We start from the raw sequence: 8,587 nt of genomic DNA on the forward strand, positions 1-8,587 counted from the left end.
GCATATACATCCTTGCCACCATTACTAGAGCCATAACCAATTCTATATTGTACATTCCAAGACATTAAAAAAAACCCACAGCATCTCCTTCAGCTCCACTGATATTTCATAATCTGTCATCTCTTTAATTACCATTCAGATCTGCTCCCCAAATGGTACAGTTATTGGACAGTTCCAAAATGCAGGTAATAGCTCCCTTTTGATTGACAGTGCCAATAATTTGGTGCATCTAGATCATGGCTGATTCCACAGCTCCATTTTAGCATTTCTAGTTGTTCACCTTTTTGATTTTTTTCCACATAACGTTGTCTTCCATTCCTGTTCGAATTGTGAGTAGCCCATTTTTTTTCTCCTAAAAACTCTGCTTTTTAAAAAAAAAAACCTGAAAAAAGATCTTTCCCAATGTTGGAATGATATTTTTCATGCATCTGAATGGGAAAGTACGCCTTGTGTTTGAATGAAATGTCCCCCCTCCTCTGCATTTTCACAGTGAACTGCTGTGTTGTCATTGCTGACACCAAAACCTAAGGTTTTTTTTAAAAAATGAGTTGGGGCAACATCGTATTGGTGTTACTACATGATGAAAATATGGGTGATTTCTCTCTCCGTTAGCATTTGTTAAGTTCCTGAAGTGCTCTCTCCCTTTCCCTCAAACACTGAGAGCCCCATTAGTCTTTTCTATGAAGATAACTACAATGGGACACCCAGTACCTTCCAGCAATTAGCATTACAAAGGATCCAAATATAATGTTATTTCGGAGTAGTGCTATGCATGCTCTCAAGGAGGCGGAAAATCATGGCAGCAGCATGACAATAGGGAGGGGTGCGTAATTCACATTGGGTGTGAAAGGGAAGCCTCAGCTGCTATAATTATAATTATTTATGAATAGCCACAGTCAGATATTGGACTGGTAGACAGTGCTTCGCAATTTGAGATCTAGCGAAGTTCTTGAGAACTGCAGAGGTAACTTCACAGGATTCTTGCTGCTCCAAGTGTCATGCCTGCCCTTGACTTAGCCCCAGATCCAGCTCCTGACAGCCTAAGAGGGGAGGATTTCGTGCCTTTAAGAGCTGAAGAAGCATCAGAATCTGCACCTACTGTAAGTACGGAAGAGGATACACAGCAATCTGAGCCAACTACAGGACGGTTTGCACCTGGGATTGATCACATTTTTACCTTATATGGATTTTGTATTCTGTGCTCTGTAATTAACCTGATTATCTATTGTGTGTGTGTATATATATTTTTGTTGTTCAGTTGCACAGTCGAGTCCGACTCTTCGCGACCCCATGGACAATCTCCCGCCAGGCTCTCCTGTCTTCCGCCGTCCTCCGAAGTTGGCTCAATTTCATGTTCGTTGCATCGCTGACACTGTCTAACCATCTCATCCTTTGCCGTCCCCGTCTTCTTTGACCTTCAATCTTTCCCAGCATCAGGGTCTTCTCCAGTGAGTGCTCCCTTCTCATTTGGTGGCCAAAGTATTTGAGCTTCAGTTTCATTATCTGGTCTTCCAGGGAACAGTCAGGGTTGATTTCTTTTAGGATTGACTGATTTGATCTTCTTGCAGTCCAAGGGACTCTCAAGAGTCTCCTCCAGCACCATAGTTCAAAAGAATCTATTCTTCGGCACTCGGCCTTCCTTATAGTCCAACTCTCACAGCCATACATGACTACTGGGAATACCATTGCTTGGACCATGCGTATTTTTGTTGGCAGGGTGATGTCTCTACTTTTTATCATGCTGTTTAGGTTCGCCATCACTTTCCTCCCAAGGAGCAGGCGTCTTTTAATTTCATGGCTGCAGTCACAGTCTGCGGTGATCTGGGATCCCAGGAACGTGAAGTCTGTCACTACTTCCACGACTTCCCCTTCTATTTGCCAAGGAGTGATGGGACCGGATGCCATGATCTTAGTTTTTTTGATGTTGAGCTTCAAGCCCACTTTTGCGCTCTCCTCTTTTACCCTGAGCAAGAGGCTCTTTAGGTCCTCTTCACTTTCTGCCATTAGAGTGGTATCGTCTGCATATCTGAGGTTGTTGATCTTTTCCCCAGCAATCTTAATTCCCGCTTGTGATTCATCCAGGCCAGCATTTCGCATGATGTACTCTGCATATATATTAAATAAGCAAGGTGACAATATACATCCTTGTCGTACTCCTTTTCCTATGCTGAACCAATCAGTTGTTCCATATCCGGTTCTAACTGTCGCTTCTTGGCCCTTATACAGGTTTCTCAAGAGACATGTGAGGTGGTCTGGTACTCCCATCTCTTTAAGGACCTGCCATAGTTTGTTGTGATCCACACAGTCAAAAGCTTTAGCATAGTCAATGAAGCAGAAGTAGATATTTTTCTGGTACTCTCTTGCTTTCTCCATAACTCTCGGCTTTGCTATCTAGACTCTGACATCTGGTAACGTTTGACTACAGCTGTGTCTGGTGTTTTGGGACTTGTTTAATGCTCTGCTGACTGCTCTCCCAGCTGACCCTCGGACTTGTCTTGTGACCCACCCTCCCAGCCTGACTCCCTGGCTCTCCTGTGACACCAAGCAACACTGTCTTCTGGTGCTGAGCTGGTGTTAGTTGCTCAGTGCCCAGAATGTCCAGGTGTTTCTTGAGACCTGTAGGCACTGCTCCAAGGGCTCCAATGACAACTAGATGATGATGACGACGACAACAACAAATTGTCACAGTCAGATATTTGACTGGTAGATGGTGTTCTGCAATTCAACATCTAGCCAAGTTCTTGGGAAATGCAGGTGTATCAATGCATCTTGGGAATTGCAGATGTATCTTTGCAATTATTAAAGTAGTCATAGTCATCGTCGTGGTGGTGGTGGTAGTAAAGTTTCCTGGTAAAAAAAAATGCCATGGGGCTGGGATTCAAGAATGGGGTGGGGACAACACAAGTAAACACAAGGTAACAAGACAATAAGAAAGCTTTCTCCCTAACAGAAGTCATCTCCCATCCTGGCCCATTCCACCACAGCTCTGCTCACTCTGCAAGAATTACCCAGTGCAATCTCTGTTGCAAATGTGAATTAAGCAGCAATCGCACTGTCAACATGATGACTATCACAGGGGAAAGCCCTTGTGTGAAATCAGCCCATTTAGCCTTAAAGTATCGTTGAAACTGAAGCTTAAAATAGCTTTCACATTCTGATTAATTTCACCCCAGATCCATTCCCACTCACACCGTGAGACTGGACCTCTTTTCCCACCTCCTTTTATACACCCATCCTTCATTTTGTAAGGAACTCAGGGGTCTGTATATTTCTCCTGTTCATCCTTTACACACTTCCCTCCCGCAAGGGGCTCAGCGAGCAAGTGGGAAGAGGATGAGATTCTTTTTTCTTTTTTTTAATCCCCTGAAGGCAGGGTAGCTTTATTAATTTTTGTTACACCTACATGACTACAAAGAGAAAAAAAAGGAAGCGGAAAAAAGAAAAAAGTGGTGGGGGGGAAGGGGGAAAAAAATAACAAACTAAAATAACAAACCCCAAGATACAGACAGTATAAAAGAAAAAGACCCCACACTATAACTAAAAACCCAAGAAAGGAAGGACATTAACAGTTAGTACATAGTTAGTTATAAAAAATTAAAGCTTTTGTTTAAGTCAATGAATTAAGGAGATTAGTGAGTCCATTTAGTAAATGTCTATTTTCTTCTCAGTGTGCATAAAGACTTCATCCAGTTCGTCTATAGTCTTTTAAATCATAAGTGCTACTTGGCAACTCTCAGTCGCAGATCATATGCTTCTCTGGCCGTGCCTCCTTCTGCTCCTACTAGGTCTCCTTCCATCTCGTCTGGGCTGGCTACTTGGCCTTCGTCGTCTTGCTGCTCTTCCTCTTTCGCTCCAAAAAACTGCTTCAACCAATTTTCCGCTTTGGACACCGAGTCAATTTTTCCCCTTTTGTCTCTGTATTTAAACTGCACCCCCTCTGGAAAAAGCCAGGCATATTGAATCTGGTTGATTTGAAGCGTTGAAATGAGCTCTTTATATGCTTTTCTTTTCTGTCTGACCTCAAATGGAACGTCCTTTAGGACCCTGATGGTTGCTGATCCCAATTGTAGGGGTTTGGTTGCTGTCGCTTTGAGAATATCATCTCTTGTCTGTCGTCGGAGAAATTTGATCACAATCTCACCCGGCAGGTTGTTTTGCTTGATATATTTAGAGTAAGACCGATATGTCACTTCAATCTCTGCATGCGCTTCTGCTGGTGAACTGCCGAGCGATAAGGCGATTAGCTCAGCTGCTACATCTTTCAAAATTTCTCCTGCCGTTTCAGTCACCCCTTGGAATCTGAGAGTTTTGTTTGCTTTTTCCATTTGAAGGTTCAATAGCTTCCTCTCTTGCAAATCCTGCTTTTGTTCCATCAAACCAACTTTTTTCTTCAACTTTTTAGCATCGTGTGCTGTTTCTTTAAGCTTTTCGTCAGTTTGGATCGATTTCTTCACAAGCTCGGTGATCTGTTGCTGTTGCTTTGCCATGCTTTGGTTCGATGCAGCCATTAACTGGTTAAGACCATCGAGCCTTTCATTTATGGGCCGGAGTAGCTCTGATAGTGTGGAGAAAACGTCTCCTTCTTCTACCCTCGGACTCTGAGAGCCTCGCCCCATTTTTATTCCTTTCCCTCGGACGCTGGCCATTTTCCGCTTTGTTTACACTAAAGAGTGCTTTTTTCACACTTCTTCAGCAAGTGTAAAACTTATCCGTAAAAGCAGTTAAGTCTCTAGCACACTTGAGTGCTTTCTGTTCTCCTCCCCCCCGTCTCTTTTAGAACACAGTTCCGTTTGTTTATGTCTGGGATTTCTCCCGACGCCGCTGGAGGTAGGGGGGGGGAATCGGAACTCACTTTTAAAACTTTTTCACTCGCCTCGCTCTCCGGTTCATTGACGGTCTGATCACAGACACCTTTTAATCGCGTTTCATTCGCTGACCTTCTTGCTTGTCCCGATCGGCATCAGCTATGCTCGGTAAAAACCGAGCCTCTCGGGGGGTGGACCGATTGGGGCAAGAAAGAGCGCCTCAATTCTCCGGCTTCGAGCCATCGAAGAGGTCGCCCTCCAAGCGCCCCCAGCTTGGAGCCTCCTTACTGAGGCTCACCTGGGGGTGCCACTTGAGGTGGCACCCCTCCAACACCCCTGGAGCGCGGAATGCCTCCCCTGTTCAGGAGAGAGCCTCCGCCATCGCTGAAGCCACAGACCGGAAGTCAGAAGAGGATGAGATTCTTGCCCTGCAAGTCCTGCAGGTCCCCACTTATATATTCTAATAGAGAAGTTGGCCGTACCTGAGGATACTTAAATCTGGAGACTGGACCCATGAAGGATTGAGATGGATCTTTTGAGAAGCCTGAAAAGCACCCAGGTTTGCTTAAAAATATGAAATCTTTAAAAAATAATTAAAAAAGACATGGGGGGGTTATAAAACCCCATGATGATAAAAGGAGCACCTGTAGCTTTAAAAATGGATGCCCTCAGTGGCCATTACTGGGCAACCACAACAGACTTGGTTTATACAGTATAAGGCAGGGGGAGGGGACAAGGCCATCATCAGGACTGTTTTGGCCTTTTAGGGAAGGACTCATTGGGGTCAGGCATAGGCAGGAACCACAGAGCTCCTTGATACAACATGACTTGCATGACTCACCTAGGTCTGGATACTTGGTAATGTTCAACAGCAGCCACCCCAAGAAAGCCAGTATGGTAGAGTGGTTAGGATTTCAGACTAGGACCTCGAATCCCCATTCTGCCCTGAAAACTCTCTGAGTGACCTTGGGCCGGTTTCACATTCTCCGTCTAACTTACAAAGATTGAGCTTTAAGATAGGAACTCTCAGTCTGGGGCAAGTGATGCTCTGTATTCTTGGTGCTTGGGGGGGGGGGCAACAGTGGGAGGGCTCCTAGTGTCCTGGCCCCACTGCTGGACCTCCTGATGGCACTGGTATTTTTGGCCACTGTGTGACTGAGTGTTGGATTGGATGGGTCACTGGCCTGGTCCAACATTGGCGTCTCTTATGTTCTTAAGAGCACCTGGATGCCTCCTGGACAGCTTCTCCCCTCCACCTGGGCCGGCCAGCCCTCTGGCAGGGGCACAGTCAGGCACCCTGCCTCTCCTTCTCTGCCTCCCTCCTTTGGGGGTGAAGCCAGGGCGGCCTGAGGGAGGGGAACTTCCCAGGCTGTTTTACTCCCATTCTGCTGCTGTTGTGGAGAAAGATGTGCTACAGGTGAAGTAAAATATAGCTGAAGATGGAGGGGCAGATAAAAGGTTGGCGCATGGGTGGGAACGAGAGAAGGAAGCAGAGGATGTTGAGGATGTGGGGGCTGACAGGTGGAGGAAAAGAAGAAATAGTGTGGGGAAGGCGATACAAGGGAAGATGGCTGCCCTTCGCAAGTCCTTGCAGGTTCCCAATTGGCAACTGGCACCGCACAACTGGGCTATAGTTTCCCTCGATAGAGGGAGCCAGGGATAGGGCAGGGCAAAAAATTGAAGACAGGGTGGAGATTTATTTATTTTATTTATTTTATTTTTATTTATTTTGGGATTTATATCCCGCCCTACCCATAAGGCCCAGGGCGGCAAGATAAACGTAGGGTGGGAAGGAAAGGAGCCAGGAGGAGAGACTATGGGGGCTTTCAAGGAAGGGAGAGAAAAAAATAGTGAGGGACAAGGAAATTCACCCCGCAAGTCCTTGCGGGTTCTTGCTTGTTATTTCTAATTAGATAACAATAAAGCATATAGCTGGCTATTAAACTAAATCTTTGTGAAATCTGAAACAACTCCATACATGACTTAGTTGGATCCGAAATTGGCAAAATGGTGTCATCAGAATATGAACAATTTCCAGTTTTTTCTTACCCTATTTAATATTTTGGGATGGCTCATTTCCTTGAAAAAATTTATTTAACTTGATACCTTGCAGAGAGGATGTATATATCTCTGAAGGGGGTGGGGAATCTCAGAACTCTCTTACCATTCTCCCCATAGAATTTATTATAGGACCACAACATGTTCTTATTTTGCAATACCGGGAAGGCTATCTTAGGAGGGCCATTTCTTCAGAAAATGTGGGAAAGGAGAAAAGATAAGGAAGAAAAATATTAGCACAGATTATCGTTTTGGGGACGCTACAGAGGAGAACCTTGGATATGATTTGTGATGATCTAAAATGTGTCTGGAAACAACTGGAACGCTTAAGGACATGCCAGATGGCTAAACTCTGTAACTTTATTCAATGAAACATATTTTGAGCTAAACTCAATTATTATCACAATGACTAGTACAAGAAGAGAAAAACAGAATTGTTCCAGTAAATAAACCCTCTACTGTTTTGATCCCATATTGCCACTGAACGGAAGTCCCATTTACTCCTCCTAGTTCCATAGAAATGTAAGATTCTGGGGAAAGTGGTGGATTCCCAATTCCAGGCATTTCTGGATGAAGATGATTATCTCTTTCAAGCTGGTTTTTGTCCTGGACAAGATACAGAAACCACCTCAGCCACCATGATGTATGCCTACACCAGTCTACTGACCAGGGCTAGACTTCCTGGAACTCTCAGCAGTTTGCAGTACCATTGACCATGGTACACGTCTGCACTAGCCAGTTTGGTGTAGTGGTTAGGACCCCACAGCTGGCGGCAATCTCCAGCAGGGAGTTCCAGGCTCCGCCCTCCCGCACCTCACCCGGGGGGATGGCGTCCCCCCGCGTCCCCCCCCTAAATGACCCCTGTGCCTACACCAGTCTACTGAGTCCAGGGCTAGACTTCCTGGATCTCTCAGCAGTTTGCAGTACCATTAACCATGGTACACTTCTGCACTAGCCAGTTTGGTGTAGTGGTTAGGAGCACGGACTCTAATCTGGGAAAACTGGGTTTGATTCCTCCACATGCAGTTGCTGGCGTGACCTTGGGTCAGTTACCAGTTCTCTCAAAGCTGTTCTCTCAAGAGCAGTTCTCTCAAGAGCACTCTCAGCCCCACCTACCTCACAGGGTGTCTGTTGTGGGGGAGGGGAAGGGAAAGGGGATTGTAAACCACTCTGAGACTCCTTCAGGTAGTGAAGGGCAGGGTATACATCCAATCTGTTCTTCTTCACTACCCAGTAGGAATGAGTCTTGTTGGAGATGGGTTGAAGTGCAGGTTTCAGAAGGTGGTGTTGGAGGAATTTAGCTTTGCCCCTTAGATTGCCACAAAGTTCCATCTTGTTGTCCAATGCAAAAAAAAACCTGTGGGAGAGATTAGACAGAGGTCTGGAACAAACCGTCGTCAGTAAACGGATGACCTCTCCATCTAATTCCGCAAAGATGGAGAATGTGCTATTCCAGTGTTTGGAGGTGGTGAAAGACTAGATGGGAGGGCAAACTGAAATTTAATTTAGAAAGAACAGAAGCGTTGTGGTCCAAGGCTATTGATGGTGGTGGAGAGCGCTGTCAAGACACAACCGACTTATGGCGATCCGATCCCATAGGGTTCCCAAGGCAAGAGATGTTCAGAGGCTGTTTGCCATTGCCTGGGTCTACGTAGCAACTCTGGTATTCCTTGGCAGTCTCTCATCCTACTACTAATGAGGGCTGACCCTGCTTAGCTTCCAAG

Source organism: Gekko japonicus, unplaced genomic scaffold (assembly GCF_001447785.1).
Source record: "Gekko japonicus isolate JY-2015 unplaced genomic scaffold, Gekko_japonicus_V1.1 scaffold2774, whole genome shotgun sequence".
Lineage (NCBI taxonomy): Eukaryota > Metazoa > Chordata > Lepidosauria > Squamata > Gekkonidae > Gekko > Gekko japonicus.